Source organism: Leopardus geoffroyi, chromosome C3 (genome assembly GCF_018350155.1).
Source record: "Leopardus geoffroyi isolate Oge1 chromosome C3, O.geoffroyi_Oge1_pat1.0, whole genome shotgun sequence".
NCBI lineage: Eukaryota > Metazoa > Chordata > Mammalia > Carnivora > Felidae > Leopardus > Leopardus geoffroyi.
The window spans coordinates 131,211,116-131,231,075 of record NC_059338.1 but is presented as its reverse complement, the minus strand read 5'-3'; the positions used below and the strand labels follow the sequence as shown (position 1 = coordinate 131,231,075).

The 19,960-nt window shown below is 38.7% G+C and overlaps 1 long non-coding RNA gene across 3 annotated transcripts in view; it reads right to left on the bottom strand.

The window, feature by feature from the left end:
* The window catches only part of LOC123586065, a 78,234-nt gene that overhangs the window by 21,009 nt on the left and 37,265 nt on the right, over positions 1 to 19,960 (bottom strand). Inside the window, exons 3-4 of one of the 3 annotated variants that reach the window (XR_006706579.1) lie at positions 10,017 to 10,159; positions 7,274 to 7,403 (exon numbers count right to left, since the gene is read on the bottom strand). This is a non-coding gene — a long non-coding RNA (uncharacterized LOC123586065). Of the gene's footprint in view, positions 1 to 287; positions 498 to 7,273; positions 7,404 to 10,016; positions 10,160 to 19,960 lie in introns of those variants that run through there. The other 2 variants (XR_006706580.1, XR_006706578.1) reach the window with 2 other exon arrangements.

Below are 19,960 nucleotides of genomic sequence, written 5' to 3'. Positions count from 1 at the left end.
AGTCCCTGGAGTTGACCTAAATGGTCTCTAAATATTTCCACTAGAAATTTCTCCACTCTGGCAAAACCAACTGCTTTGAAGCCAGCATTCAGATCAAACATTATCCTGATATGACTAGATCTGGTTACAAGGAGAATTTATGCCAAATGTCTGTTCCCATTAATTTCTTGTCAAAACAGTCTCACTCTCATGTAGACACAAGCTGGGGAAAGCCAACAATTCAACTATTTTCACTTGGAATTTGAATATCAAAAAAAAAAAAGCCTTATATATATAGAGTACCTTCTAGTTAATTTCTTGTTGAACTTAATCCTCACGACAGCCTTCTGAATTAGCTATCATTTATCAATAAAGGACCAGAGAAGTTATGCATTTTGCTCACGTTGACACAGGTCACTGGTGAATAGTAGAACGTGGCCTCATCCATGTCGTCTGGCATCAAGTTCAGCATTCCAACATACGATAGTATATTTCATTACGGTTTTTCCTATTAATATCTGAAATTATGTAAAAACAAACAAAAACAAAAACAAAAAAAACCTAGAAGTGCATTTACAGTCCTGCAGTTTGCTTAAAGCAGCAGTGGGTCATGCCAAATGGTAATGACTAGAGATAAATGATATTGACTGTCTTTAGTACATACGTTTGACAAATTTAGAATTCTCGCTTTAAGAGCCACACGCCTGGGTTAAAGAAAAGAATCCATAGCTCATGATGTAACATGACATACTTATTAGGCAGAGGGCTCAAGGAAGCCACTTGATTTTCTGAACAAAAACAAGTAGAATTTTAGAACTGCTTCTAGCCTAAGTTCAAATATTTTGTCTACTTGAATTTGTTATTTCATTGTTCGTTCATTCGGCAGATAACTAGGTGAGCACCCCGATATTACTAAATACTAGGTATTACACCCGTGAATACTAGGTGAGCACCCCTGTATTCCATAGAAGGTACTGTGCTTGGTGGTAGAGTACAACCCTTAACTTCACGGAGCTAACTGCCTGGCCTCATTTACAACCAGGCTGAGGATCATTTGGGTCACTGAAAAATGTCTCTTTCTGAACATGGAAAAAAAATCACTCAATTATCAAACCAGGGAAGCATATGACCAGAACAAGTGAAATACTTTTCCAACAAACTGTTGTCCTAAGAAACAGACAAGATGGTATGAATGTAAATCTGATACGTAATTATCTTTGAATCACAATTTACACGTGAGACAAATTGTTAACCTGATTGAGGTTGCTATCCGTATTATCTGATAAATAGAAAAATAATTTTTAATCGGATATATTGCTTGTCAAAATAGCTAATAATGGTCTAACACTAATAACTAGAGCAAGATTTAATACCAGTGAAAAGTCTATAACACATTTTATATTTTAATAGTTTGATGATGGTTATGCAGTTAAAAACAACCATTTTAAAGGTTTTTCTTAATTCCCATTAACTATAGGCAACATTTTAGCAATGTATCACTATTCTCTGTTTAGCCCTCTAAGTTTCTAAATGCAGGATATTTAAAATTCAATTATATAGCTTGACTCAAAGGATTTATTCACGAGGTCCATGTAAATTTGAAAATACATTGGGTATCTTTCCATTGTAATTGTCCTCACCCAAACAGAACTAAGAAAAGAAAAAAAAAGAAAAAGAAGATTCTACAATATCCAAGTAAAAGTGGACACATTCAAAGTCCCTGCCCTGATAAGAAAGAGGAAAGGCCCCAACTCTAAAACCATGGTTCTATATTACTGAAGTTAGTTCTTACTATAAGAGAATGCCACCCTGCATTATAATGCTGTTGGTTTCAATAATCGTTTCTTCTACTTGCCTTTTTTAAAAACAGCCTGAGTTAATTGCATAAGTCCTATTTACCATTACCATTAATGCATAATCTCTTCATTATTAAGTCTCAAAAGGTTTTAATCTATAAATACACATATAAAGGCAAGTGGGGGAGATTCTCTTAGTAATAAGACAGCCCAAGGTCAGCAAAGGATACAAGTACCAAAAAAAGGAAGAAAGGTAAAGAAATGTGTGAGTAAATTAAAGAGGTTTTTTAAGCATAGAAATGTATATTAGGTACATGTATGTACTTTCATAAAATTTAGACTTACTATTGACATGAAATTCATAATTGAGACCATAATTCCAATTTTAATCTCTGTCCTGAAGAATTTGTTTCTTATGATTTAACAGATACTTCCAGATTGCTGTGATAAAATATTTAATTCAACTAACATTGATGCTCTACCATGTGCCAGAAATTAATTTATGCACAGTTTATCCCTCAATTTTACAGCCTACTAGAGATTTCTATTTAAAAAGATTATATTCCCAAGCGAAATCCAATTCCACAGGGAGGGCTGGAAATAGTATGTTTGAGTTTATAGTCTGAAAATTCCTATAATCTATTTTTATGCTCCCTCAGAATCAAATGATTTCATTCCCCAATCTAGAATCTGAATGACCACCACATACACTTTCTAAACATACATGCTTAAAATTAGAGCTAGCTGTCTGAAATCTAGTGACGGTGTATTTCAATGTAGATATTGCCCTCTTCCACCAAAGGAAACACTATTCTAGCAAAAATGATGTTGAAAATCATTTTTATACTCACATAACTGTTTCATTTGACTTTTTAAAAATCTTAGCCTATATGCTGTGCCAGAAGCCATCACAACCTGCTGATCTGATGAAAACGTAATGCCGATCTGAGCAAGTAGTTTATCTCCCATCCACTATGGGCAGTGCTGGCAAACGATATGCCTAAATCGTTCTTCTTTTAGTTATTTTTGTTTCATCTTAACCTAAAAATATTTTGAGGTGGCATACCAACCAATAAATATCTACTTTCAAAATTGAGATTCAGGGAAACAGACACAGAATAGTGAAAAGAGTCCAGAGGCAAACACACAAATTCAGAAAAGAGGTCACGGGCTGCCCTCTGCTTTTTATTCTTCATGTTTAGCACCTCCTAGTGGTCAATCTGAGAGAAAGTGGAATTCTCTATTTGCCTAGAAAAGAAATGGTAATGAGAATTTGAAAGAAAATTTTCTATCACTTTACAACTTCCATTACATACGCATATAGCCAAAATCAAAACTACATCCTAGACATTTTTGGAGACCTGTTTTTCAGTGGTCATTTCTCAGTTTTTCTTATTCCAAAATATCTGATAAAACTGTTGCTACTTTCTGCAAAGCGCTTTCAGAATATTTCTACCTGCCGCCTTCAAATCAAAATAGAATCACAAGTTTCGCTCAATATTTAGCAGAGCCCCAGTGTGGACTCTGGCTGCACAGTAAATGCTACTTTGACCTTTCCACTATGAGTGGGAAGCTAGAGAGAATGTGAAAGAGTGATTCTTTTTTTTTTTTTTTTTTTTTAAGAATCATGAACCTGTGAAGACAAAGCCACTGGGTTAACTCCAAAGCCCACAGTCTCCATTTTCCACTGTCTGAAGATTACGAATAGAACCCAAACTGCCCCTGAATTTACCCTGGTGAAAAAAAATAGATGGTTTCTAAACTCCCAAGAGACATCTGTGGGTGCTGGCCAGAAATTCTGTTACAGCCAGATTTCTGCCATCTTTAAACCAAGAGGCTTCTAACATTCTTATTTATAGCGTATGGGTTAGGCTGATTTTAACCTGCAAATACATCATAATGTTTAATTGAAGTCAGGAGGATTTTTAGAAAGAAAACACATATATAGCAAGTAATATGTACTGGGGCTCATTAGGTTAAGCATCCGACATATTGATTTGGCTCTGGTCATGATCTCAGGGTAGTGAGATCGAGCTGACAGCGTGGAGCCTGCTTGGGATTCTCTCTCTCTCTCTCTCTCTCTCTCTCTCTCTGTCCCTCCACCCCCAATTAAAAAAAAGAATTGGCAGAATTTTCCTATTTAGTTCAAGACCAAAGAAAGGAAAAAAAAGAAAACCTTTAATTTACAACACATTCAGGTTTGTCGTACAATAGCCACATTTCAAATTTATGCAACTTTAAAGAGGTATTATATTAAACCATTAAAAATTCAACAGTGAGTGTAGAGAAAAGGTTTATAAGCAAACATAAGGTACCATTAGCACACTGAAGCATTTTTAATAATCTTTCATTTGACTGTGTAATGACTATATCTTGCTCTTAGCACCTTGTTTTCAATCCGAAAGCTTTTCTGTTTTATATCGTTGCTTGAGTGTTTGCTTGCTTGCTTTGTTTTGTTTGAAGAAGTGAGGGTAAGTGGAAAAACGTGTTCAAGTGGGAAGTTACTGGACAACTTATTAACATCACCTACTGTGCCCGGGGTTACAATGGAAACCATTTATAGAAGGGACTTGACCTCACTCCCTTCTACTTTCCTCTCAAGTTTCACGATCCTGTTTTGGAAACAGATTCTTTTGATCAAACTCAGATCCTGCTCATCCAGGTTTTCAATTTCTCTCCTGTCTGTAGTGCCCACCAGTAATCCTTCCCTAGGGTCTGCCTGATTATGGTACTTCAGGTATCAAGTCAAGGGCAGGACCAATTGAGCCATTAGCAATAGCAACTTGAAGCCCATAGCAAAGAGTAACAGGAAGCTGTCCAGTGGTCAGAGAAGCCTAAGGACAAAGGAAGTGTCGACACAGGGTGATGATCCAGTTGACCCACAAAGCAATGACACTATATATCTCTCTCCCTATTAACAAAAGAATCATTTTTAAAGCCTCTGGTAAGTTCTTGAACTTCAAAGGTAAATAACTAGGTTGATGAGAAAAGTGGTGTCTAACCCACTGATTTGTTACCAGGTATCATCCTAAATGCACATTCCACTAAATTTCTGTGTGCAACCAATTAATGTGTCTGTTTTTAGGGCAGTATCCAAAAAGGAAAATACCAATATAACCCTGTTTTCTTTTCAATGGTAACAAACATTTCAATCAGGGAAAACAGGTATTATTCTGGTAGTTTTTATATGCTTCTTGGCCAAAATTGTAATAGTAATTTATAGAACTTCAGCCAAAGATATTAGGGGTGAAGAAAAGGCCATCTTGAAATAATGTACTTTGCTGTACTTCCAATTAGAAATAATTCAGATTTGGATTAAGATTTCTTTTTAAGTTCTTTGTATAAAAATATCTTTAGGTGGTCATTTGAAATTAATATTTCCCCTTTTACTATGAGTTTCTTAAAAAAGGCTACTATAAATTAAACTAGATAGTATATAGTTAACCACCTACCACAAACCTGACAGGAGGTATTTGTTTTCTTTTTTGAAACTATTCCAAAAGAAATCATTCAACTTGCATTTGTGTGCTAATTATTTAGTCTTCTAAAATTTTTCTGTGGCTTTCTAAACAGTCAAAATCTTAAATGTGTGTGAGTATAAATATAGATTTTCACTCAAAATGTGTGTGAGTATAAATGTAGATTTCCACTCCCTGTTACCTTAAAATAGAGAATATTTTATTTGCTAAATTACATACATATGTATCCTACTTGTTTATATATATATATATATATATATGTTTATGTGTGTATGTACATATATACATATATGTATATACACACACATATACATATACATATATATATATGTACATGTATATGTATCTCCACCTCGTGTGGCTTTAAAAAGAAATTGACATTATTTGGACAAATAATATGCTATGAAAACTTAGGTAATGCATTCTTTTTTTTACTTAACAGCTTTACATTTTTAATGTTTAATAGAAAAATGTCAATTTCTCCTAAAGAAAAATCAGCTTCCTACAATTATAAGACTTTAGCTTTATCTATCTGAAGATTCTTTTACACTCTCCTTATTACCAAAAAATTAAACACACTTAGTCATGTAAATATTCAACATACTCTTGCATCTTTATGCTTTAAATATTTGTAAACATATATATATGTATATATGTGTGTGTGTGTATATATATATATATATATATATAGTAATTCATAACCAAATTTGGTTCTAGATTTACCATAATTGACTATTTGCCAGAATAAACTATAAAATGAGAATAAAAGTTTTCAGTGTTAAAAAGAATTCTTTATTAAATTCTGTTTTCATATTCTGAAGGATAGATTATCATTAGGTTTTACCAGAGACTTTTTGTTTTGCCTTTTTGTTAATGTTAAAATTTTACTGATGAAGAAAGGTAACAGAGGAGGAGGTTCATTTTCTATTTCATTTTATTTAAAATGCCATGTCACAAAAAATTTACGTAGAACCCAGTTTTCCTACAAGGAGCTTCAGAGCTGAGTCATGACCAGGGACTATATATGATGCAGCCTGCTGCAAAGTCTTTACACTAAGTGCAACGACTCCAAGCAAATTAGAGGGAATCGGAGGGTGCAGCTATCTCCAAAATTAGAGACAGACTGACTTGGGGAAGACCTTCCACTGAATCTGCAAAGGAATTTCCAAGATACACTAAAATCTCACCTTCAGATATCCAGTATCCATCACTGGTAAACTGAAAATCGTATTTTTATTTTAATGGGGGTTTTGTTTTGCCTAGTAATTTTATGAAAGCTTTAGTATAATATATTCCTTAGTTTGGGGTTTCAACCAACTTCTGATGCTTAGAAAAATAATTCGTGTTCTAAAGCAGAATTGCACGACAGCTTAGGTCTTACTATTTAGTTATAGCCTAACGAATACTGTGTTCCTACCTGTTCTCGCAAAAACTAAAGATCCTAGCTTATTTAAATAGTATTCAGGTAAAGCACTATGCCATCCGACCAGCTCACTAAATGTATTTATTACCTGTCTCTACATAGCTTATGTAAAAGCTCGATGTTGACTGTCCATGTCTGCCGCATTTAAAAGCTGCCAGAGTGATTGTCTCATCTAATTATGTCAACACACTGTGTTACAGTGTCCTGTACATAGGCCACAGAACAAAAGTGACTACAAACTGCTTACTCAACACCTAGCCCAAAAAAGGGCTGAGGCAGTACAGTAATGCCTTTAGTTAAAATGGCCCACTGAATCATTTCCATCTGTGCATTTTTTACCATAAATACTGAAGTAGTATTTTTTAACTGTCTTTTCAGGCTTGTAAAACAAATCTCTATATCACATCTACATAGTCTAAATATGTCGAATAATTCAGTTTAAAAAGCGTTGCCTACTAACTAAAGAAAAATAGCTACCAATTTTCCTATTTAGTTGCCTAAATCATTTTCCATTGCCATTGTAGAACTGCCTTAAATGGTTTCTTTCACCACTATTATGTGCAAAACAAAAGGAGGATTTTGTAGTGCATTCTCACCTGTCTTACATTAGCTGTTTTCACTAGTCCAAGGGTAGACATTCCTCAGGAGTGACCCATGTAGTGCTGTCCAGTAGTCAAGAGGATAACGTTATTTTCACTTCGGTCTCCAAAAACTGAAGTTGGACATCTACAAAATTAATATATATAGACTTTCAAAGGCCACATCTTGGGAGGTGGGAGTGAAGAGGAAGGAAGAAGAAGAGAAGGGAGAGGGAGAAGAGAGAAAAAAAGAAAAGCTAATAGAAAAACGCAAACCTGCAGCTGAGTTAAATGGGGGGAAACTAAAGTTCACAGTGTATATTTTTTGAAAAGTTGATTGACTTTTGGGAAGGCTGTATGTATTTGTACATGTGTGCATGTGAATATGAGTGTGTTTAGGATCAGGAGGGAGAGCCTGTATCATCCATTGCTTTTTTGGTTAAATAGAGTCATATATTAGTAAAAAAACAACTATGTCTAACTCCCAAATTCATTCATTCTATGTTTAATGTTAGAATTATAATCTTATTGTTAAACTCAGGACAACTCTGTGAAGATTTACAAAGTAAGTGTATGAAACCTTATGGCAAAACTACAAAGCTATCAGTAATTAATGCACATAAAAAGCCTTGCTGGGAAAAATCATGGGTGATTTCCCTACAAAACAGGTTGACATGCAACCTATTCTTTTTTGTTTCTCAAGTTGTAGAGATTTTAATAGTTTCTATTAAGTCCTTAACATCTCCCAAATTAAAAAGACTGAAAATTATTTTTAAAGCCTAAGGAATATAGAGTAACAGACATTACAAGTTAAATGAATAGTTCCTACAATTGCTGTGTACATTAAGTAATACAATTTCATATTTCCATGTTATTACACATGGTATTAGATTTATAGGTACAGTCGCATGAAGCATCATTCACTTTTATCAACTTCAGTGTTTTAGAGGGTTTTCATACTACTCTATGAATGCTCTGAATGCTGCAGAGAAAAAGAAGCACAATCAGTATTTTATGTTCTAAGATTTCTCAGTTGGGTTATCCTGTCCTGCCCACACACATAATAGCATTAGCATTTCATCTTATACTATGTTGAAATACTTTTAATACAAACTCTCGGTAAAAGCTAAAGCTTACGCATAAGTGGTAAGTCTCGTCTAGTGTCATTCACTGCATCAACATGCTTTATTTCATCATATTTGCACACAAGGTGTTTTGATTTCAGTTTTGTGAAGAGATACGATTTAGCATACGCGTGTTTGTTCAGCTGTCCATCCTGCACCATTAATACAATGCCTTTCTCTCCCATTTAATGGTGTTTGTATCAATGTCCCCATATCTGCTGCATTTTAACTCCATAAAAAGAAAATGTGATTTTGTATTAGTAGTTTTGCTGATCAATTCAGTATTTCTGCACCAATCAGCATACTTATATGCATGTAGTAGTCTGTACAATTGTTCAACATCAAAATACTTGTTTACTTTATGTCAAAATGTCTATAAAATTGCTGGCATTGTTCTCCATTTCAGTCTGGTAGAATAAGCAAGATAGAAAATAAATGTGTAAATGAATCATCTGTGTCATTTCACTTCTCTGCATGAAGTCACTTCACATTAAGCATGACGCACACACCCGCCACCCAACAATCCATGGTTTCTTGACACCTCATTACTGACTGTTGAGGCAGGTAGCTTTTGGATAGAACCGCTCAGCCTGGGGAAAAAAAAAAAAAAAAGGTGGATCCCTTACTCTCCTTTTCAAATGAACCCTCTCAGATAGCCTACAGATGTATGTCACTTGGTTTATATTTTTTAAAAATTCAGTGCAAAGCATCTTGCTGAAACCCGGGTAAGCTCATCAAAGATTTTGGAGGCAGTCTCCCAACTGCCATTCCTGAAACCAATTCAGGACAGCCCTTGTTGGGTAAATCAAGTCTTAACTCCTGCCCCCAAGGTCAGCTGCATCCGTACATGACCTGGGCAGTTGCTCAGGGTACAGACACATTGAACGGCCCACACTTAATTTAATGCCCTGCTTTTGCCATCTTGATATTCTTAGTAACTTTTGAGCCAGGGACCCTGTATTTTCATATTGTATTAGGCCCCACAAGTTAGATACCCAGCCCTGCCTGACCAGCGAAGCAAACTACCGATTGAGTCAGGCTCTCCAAAGCAAAAGGTTAGCGGATAGTGAGAAGAGAGGCTTATTTATTTAACAAACTCTTATATTGCACTTACCATGCACCAAGACCTATACATATATTTGCTTATTTAATCCTGACAATAACATCCACCATTTGACAGAGGAGGAAACTGAGGCACAGAGAAGTTAAGTAGCTTGCCCAAGGTCACAGCTAGTAAACCCAAAAGTTTGAGTCAGGCATCTGGCTAGTTTGGACACCTGACTGTCTAGGCCAGTGCTGGTTCCTTGCTTTGCTATGCTGCCTTCCCATCAAAGAAAATTTCCTTACTTTGTTAGAGCACTAGGGATGTGTCTTAAAGACCTTTGTTGAATAGTCTAAAAGCTTCAAGGATGATACCTTCCAAGAAATTCCAACTCTCCACAGCAACATTTTCCTGCTCTTAATGCCAAGGGCACTTGCCTGAGTTAAATTAATGAGATGATTATAAATATTGAGTAAAGTATTGCCAGTATATTTGTGGCCCAACACAGATGTGACTACAGAGTGCCCAGACTCTCGATGTCCAACTCCTGTACTGGTGACAGAGGGGAAGGGAGTGACGAGAAGAATGGGCTGACCTTGGTCTTGATGACGCTTTTCTCCATTCAATCCCTCTGCCTCCCTAGCTCAGGTGCCACCACACACCTTCCTGAAAGCAAGAGGGCCCCATCTGGCTGTCATTTCACTCAAAAGAGGAGGAGGCACACATAAAGGATGCAATCTGTATGGACATAAGAGGTGATGTAGAGAAACTCAGTGCTGGATTCGAACATGAGACAAGGAGTAATGTGTTCACTGCTCATCAGTCTACAAGAGCCCTTCTGGCTCTGGGCTAATGCTCAAGATCCAAAACCATTGAGGAGGACAGAGGGATCCTCAAAAGTCTGCTGTATTCACACTCTCCAGGCTTAACGGTACCACCCAGGAGCAGCTGGGTCAGTCAAAACGTCCATAGGATTCTCTGGTCATCCCAGAGGGTCAGCAGCCCCTAGGGCAATGGCAATCTAGCCACAAGAGGAAATGTAAATCTTTTCCCACATAAGCTTCTCCATTCTATCCCCCACAGTCCGTTTCCAGAATCCTCCTTTTCAGAAACTTCAAGAGACACAGACTAAGAGAGAAAACAATGGGGAGCTGTCAGGGGAAGGGTCACATTCCCAGAATTCCGTCTAACCTAAAACAAATGGAATAAAAGCGGCACTCGGCTCCTCCCCCTGTTGACCGAGGTGAATACAAAATTCTTGCTCCTTTGATACGGTCTCTTCTTTCTGCTCCAGTCTACCCCATTCACCCTCCACCCTCAGCCCTAGAAACACAAATCCTACATTGCATAGATTGGGCCACAAAAGCATGGAGGTGGAAGGGGAATAATATCATAGAATCTATGCTAAGAGAACTAAAAGGGATTTCCTTGCTCCCTTTTCACCTTTTCTCATCTCCGACCTCGAGTAAGCAGACGGGTTTAACTGGTTTAACTCAGGCAGCTTTGGAAGAACAGAGAGAGTCCTGGATCCCAAACAGTCCTTACCCCAGCCCCACGGTTTGCATTCCTCAACCCTGATGACTCTTCTGGTTGTCTTCTAGAGCGAAAGATGATAAAGCCCCCTAGCAAGAACTTTAGAGGCCGATTTGCAAACTGGCCAGCAACTCTGATCAGGGCAAAATTTTGCATGGAAGTCTCTGATTCTATTAGCCGAAACACTGTGACACCTCACAAGGCTGTCAACTTTATCATTCCTTACATGCACACAAAACCAGTGTGATGCCAGGGAGCATCACCACAGAGCATGAAATATCAGAACTCAACACAATGCTCAAGGTTGTAATGAGACACAGAGTCTAATTCTGGACTCTACAACTCACAAAGAGCCTGGATGAACTTAAAGCACCTTCAGAGGAGAGTCACAATGACCCCTGTGTCCAAATAAAAGAGAATGGAAAAGATGAAAAAGAGAAGGTTGACCTGAGAAACAGCAATATGTTCAAGGTCAAATGTTTTAAAGTTATAAATCATATTGAAAGACAGGAATAATACTCATTTATAACGTAAATATTTTGTCGAGTGGTTTTCATAATAGTCAACACTTAACTATTCAATTCATATTGTGTCTTTTTATGCTCGGCACTGTGCTAAGTCCTAAAGACCCAAAACTAATAAGTTGGGGTTCCGGCCCGCCAAGAGCCTGCGGTCATCATCATGGGGATGACAAACAGCTGGCACCAGTGTCACCATTCCTTCTATGCCCCCTGCCATCCCCTGTGTCAACCATTAATCATGCATTCCTTTCCCCTGAGCCAGGAGGCAGCCTCGGGATACGACACCACCAGGCAATCAGAGCAGCTAATCCCCAAATCACCTGACGTTCCTTTATCACCAAAGACCCTGAGGATAATCATGATAATTATTATTATGGCATTAAGAGAACCCATTATGTTCCAGACCCCATTCTAACCATTTTATACCCACCACCTTCTTCAATCTCATTTCTCTGAAATGGTTGGTTCACAGAAATTTTATGTGGTCGTCATTGAAGACTCATTTAAAGAAAATGGGATAAACTCCAGTATGAGGAAATTAGATGTCCTTCAGACAAATTTTCCACAAGTGATGGATGTTTCACATTAGCAATAACGAGAAAGCTGGTGAGTCCTCTTTCCAGGATGTCTTCAGAATTAGGATAGATTCTCACCCAGCTGTAATGAGAAGTGCAAACCTGTCTGAATGAAGAAGGACAAACCAGATGACCTTTCAGTGTTCTTTTCATTTCCGAGATTCTACAATTTGTGGTGCTCCAGAATCAAATTTATTTTTTACTAAAGTCTGTGGTAAATTGTATTCGTTAAATTGTCTCCACATCCACTTAGCACAGATGACAAATTAGCGAAGGGGGGAGGCAAGCAATTTGCAAAAACATATTTTTAAACCTCTATTAATCACATATCTACATTTTATGCTGAAGCACACATCCTGTTTAAAGAATTACTCTCAAAAATATCTCAAAGGACACACAAGACATGATGCAAAGGTAAAGTCCTAGGAACCCAAGCAAATGAATCACTATAAGTTGTATGAATAAATTAATTTGTGCTAAAATGTCTTCTTTTAGGATGGATGTAATTTCATAAACATTTATTCCTTGTAGAAACAGATTCTGAACTACACTCACAAATAGCCTGGATGAACTTAAAGCACCTTCAGAGGAGAGTCACAATGAACAGAGACTTAAAAAACAGTGACTTAAAAAACAAAAGCAGTAACATTAGATAACATTTTTCTATTTTAAGAATTCAAAGTTTTCACTAACTCTAATACAGGAAAACATAATTTGTTGCATCTGACTTTAGCAAGAAATTGTTTTGTGATGCTTCAGAGTAGAAGTCATTTCCCAAAGAAGTTAGAGCTTTAAATAAGAAAATCCCATTCCATTTCTCCCCTTTAAATAAGGCCATCCCAACACTACGTGCTATTACATAGAACCATCTGACTTTATCCATTCTTAAACCCTTGTCTATAGTGTGAAGTCCTATCTATTAGGCTCTTGGTTCCCGACCCCACCCTCCCCGCAGAGTAAAGATGACATAGATCTTCCCAAATAAATTTAAATTCCAGGTTCCACTGAATAACTTAGGGACAGAACAAATCACATGCCAGCTGAAATGGAGAGAAGAAAAGGGACACAGGAGAAAGGAGAAGCTGGAGGAGCAATTTATAAACTTCAAGATCATTGTCAAGTCAAGAAATACGGCACAAGAAAACATGCGAAGGCTTCTTTCTCTTAATGGAGAGAATTGTTTTTTTGTCTTCCTTTTTTCGTTCCACACCGCATTTTGGAAAAATCAGAGGGAAAGAGAGAGTCTAGTGTATCATGAGTCCTGAGTACTGCAGCCCTTTAGAGACTTAACTCAGCCCACAGCCAAATGCCAGCCTCGTCAAATGAATGCTTCCACTTGAAGGGCACAGACCTTTCTGTGGCCTCATGTGTGGTGGTCACATCACAGGGTGCAGTGTCAAAAAGGGCTGCAGGACCCGGAGATTCAAGAAGGGCACATACCTCACACGAGGAGCTGAGCCACTGTTGAAGACAGAATCGTTCGTCACTAGTCAACTCCGGACATCTAACCATCTAACCATGATGTTCTTTCTCTATCACATCTCCCTGATCTACCTTCTTCACACCTTGTCTTACTCTGAAATGTTCTCATCCATTTATTTATTTGTTATTTATTATTCCCACTCCCACCACCCCTCCCCAACAAGGGTGAACATTTCCTGTAGGCAGAAGCGAGTGTACCTGCTCGTCTTGATAGTGCACCTGGAAAGTGCTCCAGAAATATATATCGAATGAAACAGTGTCTATCCAAAGAGAAAAATGAGCGCGGAAAGAAAAGAAAGAAAAGCTGATACCCCAGAAAGATGAGAGCAGGAATAGACATAAGGAAGTCACAGTAATTGGCTCAGAAACAAACAGTATTAATGTGGATGGGAGCCAGGACATCCTTTTTTAAGGAGGTACCTGAAAAGGCTGATGTCTTCAATGAGCCCTGCCAAACTGGGCTCCTTGTACCACGCAGATCTTTTGGAGCAGCAGAAGCCACCTCTGCCCAGAGGGATAGCCTGTGAATTATCATCGATTAAAAAAAAAAAAAAAAAAAGGGAAAAGTAGAATAAATACTAAGACAAAATGCAAGCAGAGCACAGTGGTGCTGCAGGGGATACAGAAATTAGATGTGGAGATCTCAGAGGGCTTCTTTAGCAAGATTCGTGCTAAAGAGTTTTTGAGAAGCCAAGAAAGGAAAAGAAAGTGCCCAGTTTGAGGGACACCATGAATAAGGAGATGGAAGTGCCCAGTCTGTTCCAGATACAACAAAAACCTCCCAGAGTGAACTGGGGTTATAGGTATAGGACCTTGAAAGTCATGCTAAGGAATGTCACCTTTACTTAACAGGGAGTGAAGATTCCTTCAAGAGGAGAATAACATGATCTGTTGTGAAGCAAATAAGGCATTCAAGCAAAGGGCAGGTGGGGGGCCGTGGACCTGAGAGGGGAAAGCTGTTATAAGCAGTTGTTATTAGGTAAAGAATATGCTACTGTTCTTTTGTGCCTAATCTTACATAATTATTGTAATAACCATATAAGTGGGAAAAGTGCTACTGCTACCCCCACTTTATAGAATGGAAACTGAGGTTTAGAAACTGAATTTTGGCAGCAGGAATATTCTTTTAGTGATTGCGATGAGAGGGGGATGGGCAAAATGGGTGAAGGGGCGTAGGAAGTACAAGCTCACGGTTATGGAATGAGTAAGTCACGGGGATAAGAGGCACAGCATAGGGACTACAGTCAATGGCATTGGAATAACGCTGTATGGGGACAGATGGTAGCTGCACTGAGCTCAACATATACAGAAACTGAATCACTGTGCTGTACGCCTGAAAGTAATGTAACATTGTGTGCCAAGTATAGCTCAATAAAAATAAACGACTAGAGGCGCCTGGGTAGCTCAGTTGGTGAAGTGTCCAATTCTTGATCTCGGCACAGGTCATGATCTCATGGTTCATGAAATCTAGCCCCAAGTCGGGCTCTGCACTGACAGCAGGAAGCCTGCTTGGGATTTTCTCTCTCCCTCTCTCTCTGTTCCTCCCCTGCGCGTGCACACGCGTGTCTGCGCACTCATTCTCTTCCTCTCAAAAGAAATAAACTGTTAAAAAAATGAGTAAATGCGTGAATGAATTAACTAATTAAAATAAAAGATATTATAGCCCCCCCAAAAGAACAATTAGATGAGAAATGAGAGTCTGAACTAGGACCCAACAAGATCCAAAAGGAACAAAAAGAACGAATGGTATTTTAGAGAATTGCATTTTATATGCATTGTCCACTATTGTTTGTATTTGGAGATTTTGTCTTAAAACAAAAAAAGAGAAAAGCTCACAATAGCTTCAGTGATAAAAGGAGCCTGTTGGCTCAGAATGTGAAGACTCCAGTGCTAGTAATAACTTCAATTGTGACCTATTCAGCGTCTCAAGCTGTGAGACCAAGCATCCAGATGTTCCCTTTGTCTACCATTGCTGGAGTCAACTTCAGCCACAGTCACTTCACAGGACTCTGGAGGTTAGTAGTCGATCCCAGTCAGCTTTAAGAATTTTCTTGAAAACCTGCATCTCGGGGCGCCCGGGTGGCTCAGGCAGCTGAACGTTCAACTCCTGATTTCACCTCAGGTCATGATCTCACAGTTCATGAGTTCGAACCCCACATCAGGCTCTGTGCTGACAAAGCCTGCTTGGAATTCTTTCTCCCCTCTCCCTCCTCTCTCTCTCTGCCCCTCCTACTCTCTTTCTCTCTGTGTCTCTCAAACTAAATAAACTTGTTTAAAAAGTTAAAAAAAAAAAAAAAAAAAGGAAATCTGCATCTCTACCTAATTTCAGATACTTTGGTCATATCAGGCTTTCATAAGACCACGCTTTTAGTCACCTTGTTAAGGTCATTTTGTCCTCATGAAAGGACCTTTCAGAAGTCTTAACAAAAGCTATGATGGCTATATCTCTGATTTGGTTATGGCCCTGTGGTGAAGCTTTGTAAGACTTTATTTTTTTTTAATATTTATTTTTTTGAGAGAGACAGAATGTGAGCAGGGGAGGTATGTACAACTAATACAATCATATGGCTTTTTGGATTTGTCTTTATGATAAAAATATAGTCAAGATATGCATTAAAGGAAATGGGAAAAATTCAATAGCTACTTGATAACTAAAAAAAATATATAGCTACCTGATCATTAATAAGAGAGCTTCAGGGATGGCATTTCATTCACTGGCCTCACTGGCCTTCATATTTATACTTACTTACCAGAACTTGTAAGTGCGACTTTATTATTATTATTATTATTATTTTAATGTTTATTAATTTTTGAGAGAGAAAGAGAGACAGAGCACAAGCAGGGGAAGGAAAGAGAGAGAGAGGCAGACATAGAATCTGAAGCAGGCTCCGGGCTCTGAGTTGTCAGCACAGAGCCTGAAGCAGGGCTCAAACTCACAAACCACCAAATTATGACCTGAGCAGAAGTCAGACACTTAACTGACTGAGCCACCCAGGTGCCCTATTCTAACTCAAAGGATTTCTAAACTTTATCTATTACTGCTTGGAGATTTTTTTTTTTTAATTCCATTTCTCAAGCTTACATATTTCAGAATTTCTGGTTCCTCTACAGTCCCTCTCAATTCTGCCTGCAAACTAGCCGGTTCATTTCTGAGCTCATCTATTTTTTGTAGCACCTTATCAAATGTAACTGTTACAACCAGTTCTTGGCCTCAACATTCCACCTTGAAACCTTGTGATGAGGGAGTGTGTGGTAAGCTGAGGGCAAAATACAAGCTAACAACACCTGCCTCTCCTGCCCAGGGGAATATGTGTGATATTCCTCAGACACTCCTGGCTACCCATGAACAGAGGAAAGGGGTTTACATGCTTGCCATGGTAATGTGGGAAACTAAGGCAAATGAAAACTTAAATTCCCTTACTGCCTACAGCCCATACACAAGTCCTTGAAACCAGAGGAGTGACCTCCCTCTAAGAGCTCAGCTGCCTCAATAATGACACTTTGCTAGGGGCAAAAGGGAAGTAAGTCTACTTCCTTTATCCCAACTGCCCCAAGATATATTGTGGCAATCATACTCCAAGCTTATAAGCCCCCCAGTAAACATCTAAAGGATCTCATGACTGAGGTTTTATTAAATGGTAATAAATGGTGTTTTCCTAGCAACACCTAGCCCCTCAAGGTCCTGAAAATCTTGCTTCCAAAATACCTTAGATACTTACTCTATCCCTGACCCCCTGCCAACCTGAGGGTATATAATGAGTTACCCGTCATTACCCCAGTGCAGCTCTTCCTGCCCATGGGTCCTGTCCCCATGCTTTAATACAATTACCTTTCTGCACCAAAGACATCTTCAAGAATTATTTCTTGGTCATCGGCTCCAGACCCCCCCACCATCACCCCAAAATTTCATCACGTGTCCAATGCCATGAGTTCACTGGGTACATTTTCCTTCCATTTTAAGATAGGCAACACTACAGACAAGGACAGCTATCATGTTTTCACTCATATGTGGTCTTGAGAAACTTAACAGAAGATCATGGGGGAGGGGAAGGGAAAAAAATAGTTACAAACAGAGAGGGAGGGAGGCAAACCACCAGAGACTCTTAAATACAGAGAACAAACAGGGTGGGGGGAGGGGGAGGGGGAGAGAGGAACGTGGGTAATGGGCACTGAGGAGGGCGCTTGTTGGGATGAGCACTGGGTGTTGTATGGAAGCCAATTTGACAATAAATTATATTTTTTAAAAAGATAGGCAACACTTTTATCCAATGTTTCTCCACTAAATCACATGGGTTACCACTTTTTTAATACCCTATTTCTTTCCTGTTCACTGCCTGGCCCAAAGCCAATGCCACATGCACTGAAGGCAGCACCCTATGACTGATACCAACAACTTTACCATTCTGCGTTCAGTTAAGAAAATTGAGTTGCTATAAAGTATTATAGAAATCAAGCAATTTAATATATAAATTCATAGAATTTTATATAGGACACACAGAGTGTGGGAAGAGCTGGGGAAACAAAGGGCAGGAAGGCTACAACCTGACTCCAAAGAAAATGGCTCACAAATCTCACCAGCAAACTACCACAACTCCTGAGTTTCTCTGAGGAAGCTTCCACCAACTCTCTGAGTCTGCAGCAGTGAAATGTGTACTCCTTGAGAGGTATGAAAAGCTGCAGCACCCATCATCAAAGGCCTCCCGAGAGTGATGGCCTCTCCTCACCACTACCTTCCAAATCTCACACAAATTCCTCTCCTCACCACTACCTTCCAAATCTCACACAAATTCCTCTCGATGGCAAATTCAAACTCAGAATCATTCGGGAAAGAAGATTCTGGGAAGTGTACTTCTTGGCAGAGGAGACCATAGAAGAGGGGTGTGGTGATGGTGTAGGGGGAGAAAAGTTATCTCTGGTGAGAGCTCTCTTTCTGAGCCAGCCTCCTCTCTAAATCCTTTCAGGTAGTTAAGGGAGAGGTAAAGTTTTTTTTTGTTTTGTTTTGTTTTGTTTTTCTTGAATCTGCTACGTCTTGATTGCCCTTAACTCAAAATAATTCACATGCCAAAGTGGCATATTTTGGGGTCAGACGTCCTGCTCCCCTTCAATACAAAGTTGAGAACAGCCAGTCCAGCACAGAGAATGAACCCCAGTCTGGAGCCACACTCCATGCCTTTAATGCGTGGCTGGAACTGCTGCTTTCTCCCCCAGTCTCCAGAGAACAGGAGCCTTGGAAGGGGATGCCTACCTATGAGGGACCCTGAGATTTTGGTTTCATGAACTTTTTGGTAAAAACAGCCACTGGGATTCATAGTCCTCACCATCAAGGAGCTCATAAGCCATACTTTTTTTGTATAGTTTAAATGTATCAAATGCCACTCAAACACACACATGCACAAACACATGTTTAAAAACATGAATGAAAGCCAAAACCTAATTATTGAAAATGTTATAAAACGATACATTTGGAGAGCTACAAGAAAACTTAGAGGTCACCGAGCACCTTTCCCCTTAGGTATGAATTGAAAATAGAAAAAAATCTTGAAAAGAAATACATACAACAGTACCATAAGCAAAGACGGATGAGGTCATGTATAAAACAAAAAATTCACTTTTGAGGTTCTAGGAATAAACAGTAGGTGTGATTTGACCAGGATTATTTTAACAGACACTGGGAGGAGGGAAAAGGGAGTATGTTCTATGATGTGATGTCAAAATGGAAGTTAGTTATTGTTTTCACTTTTTCCCCCTTGAAAAATTATTCCACCCACTAGATTAAATGGAGGGTAAGCAGACATTCCTTAGTTTTTAAATTCTCTAGATGTCAAAACAGAAGAGCAAGATTTAAGTGATTTAGAGATAATAATCTGGTTAGTTATAAAAGAGCACGAAGGCAAGCAGAATTTGCCACCCTAAGATATGCCTCTTTGACATAAACGGTTATTTCAGGCTGATTATTTTTTTTTATTAAAAATTTTTTTAATGTTTATTTTTGAGACCGAGACAGAGCATGAGCGGGGAGGGGCAGAGAGACTGGGAGACACAGAATCCGAAGTAGACTCCAGGCTCTGAGCTGTCAGCACAAAGCCCAATGCAGGGCTGGAAACAGTCAACCGTGAGATCATGACCTGGGCCGAAGTGGGACGCTCAACCAACTGAGCCACCCAGGCGCCCCTAGACTGATTATTTTTAATCAACAGCAGACATAAGAAAACCCTTTTGTAAGAGACACTTACATTTATAAGGGAAATGTCCATCTGTAAGGGTGTCTCCCTCTCTCTCTATAGGAAGTTGGGGATGAGTAAATCTCTAGAGAAAGCAGAGACTTAAATCTGCATAATAACCATACCCTCCTTTACTGTGCTTTGCCTGAGAACTTCCCATCATGGGCTGCCCACCCTACCCCCAACATCTTTTTTCTTTAGCTGGAG